Source organism: Nycticebus coucang, chromosome 4 (genome assembly GCF_027406575.1).
Source record: "Nycticebus coucang isolate mNycCou1 chromosome 4, mNycCou1.pri, whole genome shotgun sequence".
In the NCBI taxonomy this organism is placed as follows: Eukaryota; Metazoa; Chordata; class Mammalia; order Primates; family Lorisidae; genus Nycticebus; species Nycticebus coucang.
Window position 1 is genome coordinate 57302878 of NC_069783.1, and position 14987 is coordinate 57317864.

Genomic DNA, 14987 nt, shown 5'->3' on the forward strand with positions numbered 1-14987 from the left:
TTCTTTCAATTTTACATTGATAAGCTTCACAATGTCTGATACCACATAAAAGTAAGGAGATAGATCTTTGACGGTTTTCAAGGAAAATTGAAAGTTATGTGTGTGTTTTAATCTGTTGAGAATATACCTATGCTCAAAAACTTTTTTTAAAGTCATAGTGCGGAGATGTGCTATAGGGATTCAGATGATCGGAATGTTGTTATAGGAGACAGAACTCTGGACTGGAACACTTTCTTTCTTTTTTTGGGGGGGGGGAAGCAGATGGTGAGGGTGGCAAATTTGGTACTCTGAATCCAGAGCTAAGTCTATTTAGGAGGATCCCAGGCAGTATGTGTGCCTGGCTCCAGTTCCCCCACGGGGCTCAAGTCACCACCCTGGGTGAGAGAAGAAGCAAGCACGTGTGATGTGACTCCTTGCACACCTCACACAGAAGACAAGGAGGGTCCATGAGAAAAAGCAGAACAGCCAACTACAACCTCTCTCTATAAATTAAAAAGACATTTTCCTATTAGTTTCTCTGTCTTTCCTTTTCCAACAAATGGGAGGGGCTGGCAAGCTGGCCATGTGTAGGTATACGTGTTGTACACTGCTTAATTTTCAGAAATGTCACGAAAGTGACAGCTTTTCGATGGAATGCCTCTGTTTGGTAGATGGCGCACCTTCTGCCTTGCCATCTATGCCAGTGGTGTCCCCCAAATCCTCATGTGCTCAGTTTGGCAGGATGCAGTGTCCTTGGGGAAGAGAAGCTGTGTTATGAGAGATGTTTGTGCTTCAGATTCCCCACTCTCACTCCAAGGTGTCGGAGGCCACAGAAAACTCTAGCCTGGTCTGGGAAGGGAAGAACGTTGAATCAGAGTTAGACTGAAGTTGTAAATAGGAGTGGGTATTGAAGGAGACGGTTCTAACTACCAAAAGGAACTGTAGACGTACGAAATCACACCAGGATGAAAGATGTTATCAGGGAGAAAGGAAAGTTTGATGTGGTAGAGTTAGGGGTCAGGTAGAGAAAAGAGTTTAAACTGTTTCGTGTTTACATCCCAACATGTTGAGCTCCTCCTCAAACTAGGTGCCTATAAAATGAAGAGATTCCCGCACTGCTTTACTGCGGTCTAAGAATATTTTCTTCAGGCCAAAATACATATTGATTTTCTTATGAATCTGAGAAAAGTTCCTTGCCTGGAAATGAGCTTTGCTTGAGTTTGTGCCCCACCTCCAGTAATGAGGTTTCCTCCTCGTCAAGTGTCTGCCATTGTGTCCTACTTCCCGGGATGAACTGTTACCTCCCCCTGGGTCTGAATTTAGTCTTGTTATGTTTTTATACAACCAAGTGCCATTACAACTATTATCCTAATTTATTCCCATAGTTGTCTGAATCCCCATCCTTTACTGGAGTCTTGTTTTATCTGATGCCAACTATTTAAGGATTTGTTGAAATTCATACAGAAAACCCCTGCAGCTAATTGATTTAGGAGATGGGCAAGTATAGGGACACTGCTTGGTCAGCAGCCTCCTGAGCCCCTGTGTACCTTATTTCAGGTGGAAATAGGCTTTTTGTCAATCCCAGCACCACCCACCATTTACCATTTGGTTGCCGAGGAATGCTGTGATTCCTGGGTCCAATCCTGTTCTTGTTCTAAATGTTCTGTCATGTTAGATGGACGATCTGAGTACAGTTAAGGGTCCATTAGCCTGGAGGTTATGGCCTCTGAAACTTGATGGAGGTCAGCTAAGGACAAATGAAAGATAACACTAATTCACACAGTGGGTAATAAAACAAGGGACCTCATTATCCTAAAAGGTGATACTGGCAGGAAATATAAATGGATTTTAAAAGGGTTTGGACAAATTTATGAATGACAGATTCATAAATGGTTCTAGAAGGGAGTGGGATGCAGTCAACCTCTAAGGTGGGTGTCAGCGAGGATAATCATGCCTTCTTAGGCCCTGTACCTTACATCCTCTTTTGGCAATAGGCCCAAAATTAAAGGGAGCAGAGGCATGAGTGGGAAGTTTGTTCCCAGCTGAGAAACACACACGTAGCAGAATGATGTGATGGGGGAGAGAGCTGAAAAGTACTATTCAGCTAGGAAAAGTACTGTGGGAAAAGTCAAGTATCTGAATAAAAGAGAGGTAGTATGTGATATGTATTTGTACAGTTTTGAGGATCAGAGAGAGTGTATGTAAACCATGTTCCAGGGCCACCTACCAAGTATGTGCTCAAAAACTGTGACTATTATTATCATAAGTAAATACATGGAAATTAAAGTGACACTCTTTACTACTTTCTAATCAATGTTATGTGTGCAGGAGAAGTTTATAAACTTAAATAAATACATTAAAATCTTTGTATTGCTAAGGATGGTGAAATTTAGAGATAGATGACCCCCCCAACCCCTACAACTTTTTTTAAGGAAAATGCTCTGAGGACTCTCATTTCCTTAGGAAGGCAAATTCCTTTGTACCTATTATTGGAACTAATTAAGAGAAAATAGTCACACAATTCTGCACAACAACAACAAAAACCCCCATAATATTTGTAGTATTTGAGTTTTGCATTGGCAGTCATAAAAAGACAGGGACACAGACCTTTTGCTTGGATGGTCAGGGAGCAAAATGAAGGGTGAGAAATTCCCTGGGACAGGATTGGCCGGGGGATTTAAAGATTAATGATACTTGCTTTTCAATTTTAGGGTACTCTTATTTTGTGGTGTGCTGTGGTCTCTTCTCTTTCACCCAAATTGTAAATTACAGTTAGTCTCACACAGTAGTTTTATATTGATAGTATGTTGGGGAAACAGAGAAGACGGAGATGAGGGTGCACATGGGTGGGTAAAGTGGTTTGGGAAAGAGGAGCATGGCTGTAAGTGGGGAGAAATCCATGGGGGTGTCCAGGGAAATGGGACTCTTCTCCCCTTCCTAGAGACCCCTAAATAGGTTGGGTTAAATGACTTTTCCATTTTTTCATGGACTAAGGATGAGTCGTTTCGTTGGGAAATTTAAAGAGAATGAGATAACCCTAGAAGATGGGAAAGCTTGAGACACCAACACTGTGTGGATGCTATCAGTAAAATGCCTTTAAACGTGACTTGAAGATCCGAAAGATGATGATAAATGTTAATGTTGCCACTGTCGATGATGGAGACGTGGACCACAGCAAGTAACACAACGCAAATTAATACTCTGTTACCTGCGCACAGTGCTGGAAACTACAGAGCACTTCCACCTCTATTAGGCATTTGACTCTTTCAAACATCCTCTGAAATAGGTAGCAAATTATGGATTTTTTTTAACCAAATGGAAGTACCCAGAAATCTCACTTTTCAAGAAGTTATACTTTACTGGATACAGGTAATGCTTTGGGTATTTGTTTAAGGTAAACACATGACTCCCAGAGTTGGCTAGAAACCCCACATGGAATGAAATGTTGGTTTTGTTGCAATTTATGAACTCTGGTATTCAACATTAATAAAGAAAATGTAGAGGGGACATTTGCTGAGCCAAATGCACGGGCCTCTGGTATCTTGGACACACAGAACAATATGTAAAGTAATAGCAAAAACAAACAGCTTAGGAAAAGCAAAGCAAGGTGTCTTTGTAATTCCTGAAAAGGATTTATAGCCTATATAAGCATGAATCATAAACCCAATGGCAAATAAATCCAAGCTCTTTCAGGAAGATGTTTCGTTTATACCTGGGGACTGAAAACTCAGGATAAAGGAGAGGGTCAATGACAAGAAAAAAAGAAAATTCATTCACATTACACAGAACAGGTAAGACCGTGGTAAGTGATGGGCCTGACATTTTAGTTATAGACATTTGATTTCAATTTCCTCAGCACCTGTCACTTTCTAAGGACAAAGCAGACCAGTAACCCTCTCAGAATTTGGGGGGTCATATATTCCTATGGGAGGCTATGTCTATAACATGTTGGAAAAGTTTTCCTGGTAACTTTCTACCCTATCACACTAGAAAGTGTCGAACTGTCTCCATCAGGTGAGATGTGAAAGCATCCTATCCAAGCCGGGTGATACACTAGCTCACTAGCCTCGAACAAGTTGCTTATGTTCATCCATTTATTTATTCAATATTGCATTTTAAACACTGTGGTTGCCCTAACAGTCAGAGTGAGCATGAGAATACACAGTAGTCCCCCACAGGTAACTTACCATTTAGTCTACTTGAACCACACTCAAAACTGGGAAGACATGTCTGACAGCCAGGAGACCTGCTAATAAATACGTCTAATGAGTAGCAGCAAAGAAAACCCAGAAAATAGGCAGGTAAAAAATAAGAAAGAAATGTGCACGCACGCACACACACTCACACCTATGTCTTTAATATGTTGGTGTATACACATTCAGACTATTTTCCATTCATGTGGAAGCATATATTTAAATGGGTGTATGCTATACATCCCGTTTTGTATTCTGATTTTTCTCTTTATAATACACATACTGAACATATTTAACATTAACATTAGTTCATATTTTCTCACAACATCTTACACGTTAGTCTGTGCACATTTTACTTACTGATAAAGGTATTTCATTTTTGTTTTGTGCACAGGATCTACATGGATGTTTATGTGTGTGCATGTGGGTGCATGTATACATGTCGGTACATATGCATAGGTGATTAGTAGGAGCTGGATAATAGTAACTGCGTACTGTGCTTAATGCAGTTATTTCCCCATTGATGGATATTCAGACTATTTCTACCTTTTAAAAACCAGGTTATAAACAATGGTCTAACAAATGCATTTGTACATTGTCCTTGTGGACTGATATTTCTACAGAACAGAGTCTTAGAAGACAATTGCTGAAAAATAGACAATAAAAGAGTCTATTTTTAATCAAAATTGACAGAAGTTAGTTTTCCCCACAAAGCTCAGTAAGCCATATTTCACCAGCAAAGTATCCGAGTGCCCAGGTGGAGAGGAGCAGCACCCACAGTCCAGCAGGGGCTCCCGGGCCTTCTCACATGCACCTGTGCCTGGGTTGGGGGCCTGTCATAACACGAATTCAATGGAACATTTGGGTATTACTCCTAGTTACTGTTCTGTCCTGTAGAATCCATTTACTTTAGCCAAAGAGTTACATTCTTTCTGAAACCAAATTTGTCTCTTCTTATAACCTTTGCTCAAGGCTATGTTTCCATCTCCATTTGGGTTCTTCCATTCTGCCATCTCTCTCTTGCTGTTAAATTCCTCCTTATTCTCCAAGCTCTGTATGCTCCCTCCGTGTCCCTGAGACTCTCAACTAACTGTGTTCCTTTCCACTCTTTCTATTTCTCATATTTTATTCATGTTTGTCTTCTGGCGTTTTTATATAATGCATCGCACGGTATACCGTTCTTTATGTACTGGCTTGTTGCTCACACTAAACAGTGACAACTCTGAAAACAGAGGACCTGTCTGTTCATGCGTATTTTTCAAATTGATGCCTAAATTTTTTTTTATCACATTGAATTAAGGGATCAACAAAAGAGATAGTCATTTCGCTCATTAAATGTAGGGAACAAAGCAGATAAAGCCTTAAACAGTAATGAGTGCATTTCACTCCCACATTACTAGGTATGTGTGGGTTCTTCTTTCTCAAAATCAAGAACGAGAGGCAAGCACAGTCTAGAGATGAAGGTAACATATTGGGCAGGATTCAGTTGTGATACCGTTGGGGCATCCAGGTGGCAGAACACCATAGGAGGAGGCTGCGTGCAAGTCTGCCTTAGAGAAAGTTGGAACTTGGAATGCAGGGACAGGCTTTCATCAGTGTCTTTCAGATGTTTTTACTTCGAGTCGGGAATGAGGCAACACATGGGTAATCCATAAAAGACATGATTAGGATCATTTTCTGTGCATACACACTATCCAAAGTGGAACCGACTGCTCAGAAACTGGCTAAAAGAGCTCAGCCTGCCATTAGTCATTCCAGGGAGCACAGATAGCAGAAGTCGTATTTCCTCAAGTGAGGCAAGTTGGTGATGGTCACGCTGCAGGTCTGTTTCTTGTAAAGATCATTCTTGTTCCTTTCCAGGGATGGCTGACATTCAGTATCTGTTCCACACCTGCACAACCAACCATTCAAGTTTTCAAAATACTGACATTCTTCCCTATGGGATATTAGGTCATTTATACACCATGTCCCTTGAATGCCCCTTTGCCATTGCCCTGCATTCCAGTGTTTCTCTTAGAACCTCTTTTTCCACACCTCCTATCATCTCCTCCCCCACCTCAGACTTCTTCGAGATCTGGCCACTAAAGTGTTCATACCCAACAAGATAGGGCCCTCCATGACCCTGCTGCCACTCTGGGCCTAGGGGGTCTACACACAACTGGATCATTCCAGATGCTCCCCTGTCACCTCTGTGAATCCACTCAAAGTGTGGGCCATCCTCCCCTTTTCTATTTGAGCCAGGAATTACTCACCTGTTCATCTGATCATGAACCTTCTTCATCCATAGAGCACCACTCAGTCTTGGTGGGTGGTTAAATCAGAACCAAGATAGCGAACAATGCTGGAGAGGAAGAGGTTCCCTGGGCATATTGGGAAGGAAATTTATCTCCAAGAGGACAAAAATATGCAAGCCCCATTTGTTTCAATGTTTGCATTTAAAAGTGCTGAAGTCTACAAATGACAGCCAATGAAGAAAGCCCATTTGTGGATTTAAATCTGGTTTCTCTTAATACAGTTTTTACCCAGGAAAGCACTGAGACAGGCTCTGTACTACTGCTGTTGCTGGTGTTATTTAAATCATCTATACTTTCTAATAAAAAAAAGTGAAAGAAATTAAAAAAACCCTATTGATCTTTATTTATTGACTTTCTTGTGAGTATAGTTAAAGTTGACACAGATCAATCACAATAAAGTTAAATGGATGATATAGTGTAACATGACCTGGGATTGGAAGGGAGTTTTAATTATGAGAATGTTACTGTTTTCCCATATGCAGATTGGGTAGGAATGGGATTTTCCAACTACTCAGGGACACTGCGACAGAATTCTTACCATCTTCACACATTCTTCAGCAAACTGTCCAGCCTCCTTGGGGAGCAGAGAAACAAAGGTGGAAAAGAAATTCGCATAGCCATTTCTCAGATTTCCCCTTACATCTGTGCCTCACCCTTTTCCTCTTTGGAAATTCAGAGTGAGATTAGTATCTGACATTGTGAAGAGGAAGGAAGGGAGATACACCAGAGGAGGTGAAGCAGCCTACCAAAAGCAGGACGTCAGCCTTGAGCTTGAAAAGGAAGCATTGTCGCTTCTACTGCACACATCTGCCCCACTTGCTACAACAGAGCCTTCGTTTTCCCTCTGCCTTCTACTCCCATTCCTTTTCTATGCTTCTAAGCAGTCAAGAAACATAGAAAAACAAATCTCCCTTGGAAAAAAGAAAATTACCCGTGGAAGAGTGCTCATCTTTTTTTTTTTTTTTCCTTTCCTTTCTTTTCTTTTTTTTCTTTTTTGAGAGAGTCTTACCTTGTTGCCCTCTGTAGAGTGCTGTATCAACACAGCTCACAGCAACCTCGAACTCTTGAGCTTAAGCAGTTCTCTTGCCTTAGCCTCATCTTTTCTTTTGGAGTTGACATGGAACCAAACTGGCTAGATGGCAAGATCATCTGGCTAATAACAGTTGTCTCTGTCCCTATGTAAAGGAAGGTGGTGTTAGTGGCTTTGATGAGCAGGGTAGATGCTGTCTCATTTCTGACAATAAGAATGTCTCTGCCCTGGGCGGTACCTGTGGCTCAGTGAGTGGGGTGCTGGCCCCATATAACAAGGGTGGCGGGTTCAAACCCAGCCCCGGCCGAATTGCAACAACAACAAAAATAGCCGGACGTTGTGGCGGGCGACTGTAGTCCCAGCTGCTCGGGAGGCTGAGGTGAGAGAATCGCGTAAGCCCAGGAGTTAGAGGTTGCTGTGAGTCCTGTGATGTCATGGCACTCTACTGAGGGTGGTAAAAGTGAGACTCTATCTCTACAAAAAAAAAAAAAAAAAAAAAAAAAGTCTCTGCCCTGACTCATTCACTCATTCCTTCTTAGTTCCTCTTACTGCCAATATCAGATTTGGCTGAAATTAGGCAACTGATGGAAAGCGATAGCTATTAATTAACAAAAGGGGTTTCTGTGAAGACTGAAACTAAATACACTTTGCCTCAGTACACTGATGTTTTGAAGTGGACTCACCAGGCATGTTGATCTTTTCCTAGATGCCTGTCCTAGTGATTGCAGTCCTTGTGGTTACTAATATTATTTACTAATGTCCAGATACATTGAAATAGAAATGTTTATAGTCTCATAGGGGAGAATTATGTGCCCTTTGTTGGTGGTGAATAAAATACCATCATGTATATCTTTTGTATTTGATTTTAATCCTATAGATCTCGGATTTTAACATCAATAACATTAACAGCATTTGAGAAAAGTGTATGGTTCTGGCCTGCACTGTATTCATTTGAGATTTAAAATCATTTAAAAAATGTTTTTGCTGGTGCTTGAAAACATGTTTTCTGTCCTCTGTATGGGCCTTACTCCTCCCCACACCCTCTAGAACAACTGGAACTGACAGGAGCTGTCTGTGCTCGTATGGAAAGGTGAAAGAAATAGGGCTTCTTCTCAGAGAATAAATGTTTCTTTGATTTCCTTTTCTTTTTCAATTGGTTGCCATTAATTTTAAACGTTCCTGGCATTTTCCAGGCAATATGATAACAGAAGGGAGGGGCCTCTAGAGGGGGATTCTGGCTCTTCAAAGTGTTCACAACTGGTTGTCCATTTCGAAATACACTCTACCTACATACAGAGACATCACCACCATCTTTTGCATTCAAAGACAATAGACGGTTGGTCCAAATGCAGGAAATAAAGGTCACAGCAATTTCTAGAAGGAGAAGAGTTAATGTGATTCTGGCCTCTTCTAATGCTCTGTGAAAATACCAACTTTTGTGCAAAAAAAATCATCTTGAAGTGCACACCTATATCATGAGGAAAAGAGAGCCCCCAATTTCTTTTGGGATACCTACATAGCTAGGATGGCTAACTCATTTTTTTTTTTCTTTTTTTGCTCTCTCTTTTTTTTTTTTTTTATTGTTGGGGATTCATTGAGGGTACAATAAGCCAGGTTACACTGATTGCAATTGTTAGGTAAAGTCCCTCTTGCAATCATGTCTTGCCCCCATAAAGTGTGACACACACCAAGACCCCACCCCCCTCCCTCCGTCCCTCTTTCTGCTTTTCCTCCCACCCCATAACCTTAATTGTCATTAATTGTCCTCATATCAAAATTGAGTACATAGGATTCATGCTTCTCCATTCTTGTGATGCTTTACTAAGAATAATGTCTTCCACTTCCATCCAGGTTAATATGAAGGATGTAAAGTCTCCATTTTTTTTAATAGCTGAATAGTATTCCATGCTGTACATATACCACAGCTTGTTAATCCATTCCTGGGTTGGTGGGCAATTAGGCTGTTTCCACATTTTGGCGATTGTAAATTGAGCTGCAATAAGCAGTCTAGTACAAGTATCCTTATGATAAAAGGATTTTTTTCCTTTTGGGTAGATGCCCAGTAATGGGATTGCAGGATCAAATGGGAGGTCTAGCTTGAGTGCTTTGAGGTTTCTCCATACTTCCTTCCAGAAAGGTTGTTCTAGTTTGCAGTCCCACCAGCAGTGTAAAAGTCTTCCCTTCTCTCCACATCCACGCCAGCATCTGCAGTTTTGAGATTTTGTGATGTGGGCCATTCTCACTGGGGTTAGATGGTATCTCAGGGTTGTTTGATTTGCATTTCTCTAATATATAGGGATGATGTACATTTTTTCATATGTTTGTTAGCCATTCGTCTGTCGTCTTTAGAGAAAGTTCTATTCATGTCTCTTGCCCATTGATATATGGGATTCTTGGCTTTTTTCATGGGGATTAATTTGAGTTCTCTAAAGATCCTAGTTATCAAGCTTTTGTCTGATTGAAAATATGCAAATATCCTTTCCCATTGTATAGGTTGTCTCTTTGCTTTGGTTATTGTCTCCTTAGCTGTACAGAAGCTTTTCAGTTTAATGAAGTCCCATTTGTTTATTTTTGTTGTTGTTGCAATTGCCATGGCAGTCTTCTTCATGAAGTCTTTCCCCAGGCCATTATCTTCCAGTGTTTTTCCGATGCTTTCTTTGAGGATTTTTATTGTTTCATGCCTTAAATTTAAGTCCTTTATCCATCTTGAATCAATTTTTGTGAGTGGGGAAAGGTGTGGGTCGAGTTTCAGTCTTTTACATGTAGACATCCAGGTCTCCCAACACCATTTATTGAATAGGGAGTCTTTTCCCCAAGGTATGTTCTTGTTTGGTTTATCAAACATTAGGTGGTTGTAAAATGTTAGTTTCATTTCTTGGTTTTCAATTCGATTCCAAGTGTCTATGTCTCTGTTTTTGTGCCAGTACCATGCTGTCTTGAGCACTATGGCTTTGTAGGTACAGACTAAAATCTGGTATGCTGATACCCCCAGCTTTATTTTTGTTACAGAGAACTGTCTTAGCTATACAGGTTTATTTCCGGTTCCATACAAAACGCAGAATCATTTTTTCCAAATCTTGAAAGTACGATGTTGGTATTTTGATAGGAATGGCATTGAATAGGTAGATTGCTTTGGGAAGTATAGACATTTTAACAATGTTGATTCTTCCCATCCATGAGCATGGTATGTTCTTCCATTTGTTAATATCCTCTGCTATTTCCTTTCTGAGGATTTTGTAATTTTCTTTATAGAGGTCCTTCACCTCCTTCGTTAGGTATATTCCTAGGTATTTCATTTTCTTTGAAACTATGGTGAAGGGAGTTGTGTCCTTAATTAACTTCTCATCTTGACTGTTATTGGTGTACACAAAGGCTACTGACTTGTGGACATTGATTTTATATCCTGAAACATTACTGTATTTTTTGATGACTTCTAGGAGTCTTGTGGTTGAGTCTTTGGGGTTCTCTAAGTATAAGATCATGTCATCAGCAAAGAGGGAGAGTTTGACCTCCTCTGCTCCCATTTGGATTCCCTTGATTTCCTTGTCTTGCCTAATTGTATTGGCTAGAACTTCCAGCACTATGTTGAATAGTAAAGGTGACAGAGGACAACCTTGTATGGTTCCAGTTCTAAGAGGAAAAGCTTTCAGTTTTACTCCATTCAGTAAAATATTGGCTGTGGGTTTGTCATAGATAGCTTCAATCAGTTTTAGAAATGTGCCACCTATGCCTATACTCTTCAGTGTTCTCATTAGAAAAGGATGCTGGATTTTATCAAATGCTTTTTCTGCATCTATTGAGAGGATCATGTGATCTTTATTTTAGCCTCTGTAAATATGGTGGATAACGTTTATGGACTTGCGTATGTTAAACCAGCCTTGCATCCCTGGGATGAAGCCTACTTGATCATGATGAATGACTTTTTTGATGATAAGCTGTAATCTATTGGCTAGGATTTTGTTGAGAATTTTTGCATCTATATTCATGAGTGAGATTAGTCTGAAATTCTCCTTTTTGTTTGGGTCTTTTCCTGGTTTTGGTATCAGGGTGATGTTTGCTTCATAGAATGTGTTTGGGAAGATTCCTTCTTCCTCAATTTTTTGGAATAATTTCTGCAGTACAGGAATAAGCTCTTCCTTGAAGGTTTGATAGAATTCTGGAGTGAAGCCATCTGGACCAGGGCATTTTTTAGTTGGAAGATTTTTATTGTTTCTTTGATCTCAGTGCTTGAAATTGGTCTGTTCAGGAGCTCAATTTCTTCCTGGCTGAGTCTAGGGAGAGGGTGTGATTCCAAATATTGATCCATTTCTTTCACATTGTCAAATTTCTGGGCATAGAGTTTCTGGTAGTATTCAGAGATGATCTCTTGTATCTCTGTGGGATCAGTTGTTATTTCCTCTTTATCATTTCTGATTGAGTTTACTAGAGATTTTACTTTTCTATTCCTCGTTAGTCTGGCCAGTGGTTTATCTATTTTATTTATTTTTTCAAAAAACCAACTCCTTGTTTCATTAATTTTCTGAGTAATTCTTTTGTTTTCAATTTCATTGATCTCTGATTTGATTTTGGATATTTCTTTTCTTCTACTGAGTTTAGGCTTAGATTGTTCTTTTTTTCCAATTCCATAAGATCTCTTGTGAGATTGTTGATGTGCTCTCTTTCTGTTTTTTGAATGTAGGCATCTAAAGCGATGAATTTTCCTCTCAAAACTGCTTTTGCAGTATCCCACAGGTTTTGGTAGCTTGTGTCTTCATTGTTGTTATGCTCAAGGAAGTTAATGATTTCCTGTTTTATTTCTTCCTGCACCCATCTGTTATTCAACAGAAGATTGTTTAATTTTCATGCCTTTGGGTGGGGTCGAGTATTTTTGTTAGAGTTGAGTTCCACCTTTAGTGCCTTATGGTCTGAGAAGATACAAGGTAAAATTTTAATTCTTTTGATTCTGTTGATATTTGTTTTGTGTCCCAGGATATGATCAATTTTGAAGAATGTTCCATGGGGTGATGAGAAGCATGTATATTCTTTATCTTCGGGATGGAGTGTTCTATATGCGTCTATCAAGCACAGTTGTTCTAGGGTCTCATTTAAATCTCTTATATTCTTGTTTAATTTCTGTTTAGAGGATCTGTCCAGCTCTGTAAGAGAGTGTTCAGGTCCCCTGTTATTATGGTGTTATCAGATATGATATTGCTCAGACTGAGCAAGGTCTGTTTCAAGAATCAGGGAGCATTTAAATTGGGTGCATAAATATTTAGAATTGAAATGTCTTCTTGTTGTATTTTTCCCTTGACCAATATAAAGTGACCATCTTTGTCTTTTTTGACTTTAGTTGCTTTAAATCCACATGTATCTGAAAATAAGATTGCAACTCCTCTTTTCTTCTGAATTCCATATTCCTGAAAAATTGTCTTCCAACCCTTCACTCGGAGGTTTAATTTGTCTTTCAAAGCCAGGTGTGTTTCTTGCAGACAGCAAATGGATGGCTTGTGTTTTTTAATCCAGTCAACCAATCTATGTCTCTTCAGTGGGGAATTCAAGCCATTAACATTTATTGAGATAATTGATAAGTGTGGTAGTATTCTATTCGTCTTATTTTGTGAGAGTCCATTGCTTAGTTTTATCTTTTGCATCAGTGTGGAGGTTAGGTTCTGTCCTTTAATTTCTGAGTTCTTACTTTGCTGCTGATCCATTGTGGTGGTCAGTGTGCAGAACGGGTTGAAGTATTTCCTGTAGAGCTGGTCTTGTTGTGGCGAATTTCCTCAATGTTTGTATATCCGTAAATGATTTGATTTCTCCATCAATTTTAAAGCTTAGCTTAGCAGGGTACAGAATTCTGGGCTGGAAATTGTTCTGTTTAAGTAGATTAAAGGTAGATGACCATTTTCTTCTTATTGGAAAGTTTCATTAGAGAAGTCTGCAGTCACTCTGATGGATTTGCCCCTGTAGGTCAACTGGCGCTTACTCCTGGCAGCTTGCAGAATCTTTTCTTTTGTCTTGACTTTGGACAGGTTCATCACAATGTGTCTTGGAGAAGCTCGTTTAGAGTTGAGGTGACCTGGGATCCAATAGCCCTCTGAAAGCAGTGTGTCAGAATCTTTGGTGATATTTGGGAAATTTTCTTTTATACTATTCTCTAGTATGGCTTTCATTCCTCTGGGGCATTCTTCTCCCCCTCTGGAATTCCTGTAACTCGTATGTTGGAACGCTTCATACAGTCCCATAATTCTGACAGTGAACGTTCTGCTTTCTCTCTCTTCTTTTCTGCCTCTTTTACTATCTGAGTTATCTCAAAAACTTTGTCTTCTACCTCTGAAATTCTTTCTTCTGCATGGTCTAACCTGTTGCTGATACTTTCCATTGCATCTTTAAGTTCCCTAATTGACTGTTTCAGTTCCTTCAGCTCTGCTATATCCTTTTTATATTCTTCATATCGTTCATCTCTTATTTGATTCTGTTTTTGAATTTCCTTTTGGTTATTTTCCACTTTATTAGCAGTTTCCTTCATTGTTTCCATCATTTCTTTCATTGTTTTCATCATGTGTATTCTAAATTCCCTTTCTGTCATTCCTAACATTTCTTTATAGGTGGAATCCTCTGCATTAGCTACCTCATGGTCCCTTGGCGGCGTTGTTCTGGACTGGTTCTTCATGTTGCCTGGAGTTTTCTGCTGATTCTTCCTCATGAGTGATTTCTTTTATCTGTTTCCTTGCCCTAATTTTCCTTTCACTTCCCCTTGCTCTTTAAGTTCCTGTGCCTGTGGACTAAGGTTTCTATGATTCCTTTTGGTACAGGACCAGAAGGATGAGAAGGTTGAAGAGCAAGAAGGGATGAAAGAAAGGAGGAATGAGTGAAAAGAAAATAGAGAAAGGAGAGGGGGTGGGTAAAAGGAATATTGACAAAAAGAAGAGAGGCACAGAAAGAGGGAGACAGAGCAATATAGGTGTACAGTAGGGTACTTTGACACAACCTTAAGAAAACCCCACCTTCTGGGAGTGCCCGGTTGTGTGGTTCCCTTGAGGTCAGCAGCTCTTTGCTAACCTGATCAGGCATAGTACCCCGCCTCCACTAAGTAGAGAGGAAAGAGAAAAATTCTATAAACCAAACCAAAACAAGCAAACAGAAAACTTTGCGGGATAAAATTGGATGAAAAACCAAATAATAGTGGTAGAAACACTAGCAAAAATGAAGTTCTAGTTATTGAAAAAGGCAGCAATGGGACATTGTAATTAAACTAGAAAAATTGAGAAAGAAAAAATCTGTACGGAAAAGTTGAAATTAATAAACAAAACAACATCAACAACATCAAAATAAACAAAAAAACAACCAACCAAACAACAACAACAACAACAACAAAAACCCCCAAAACACAACCAAAAACAAAGCAATATATATATGTTGTTGAATATTGTCTGGGCAAAACGTGGTCTTCTGGGGTATGATATGTTAATCAAAGTGCTGATACGACTGGAGGCCGCTGATTTCTCAAACCCC

The 14987-nt window shown here is 39.7% G+C and overlaps 1 long non-coding RNA gene across 1 annotated transcript in view; it reads left to right on the top strand.

Annotated features, from left to right (window-relative positions):
• LOC128583894 (uncharacterized) overlaps positions 1–14987 on the top strand; it is a 432742-nt gene that overhangs the window by 398380 nt on the left and 19375 nt on the right. The gene's annotated exons all lie outside the window — the stretch shown is intronic.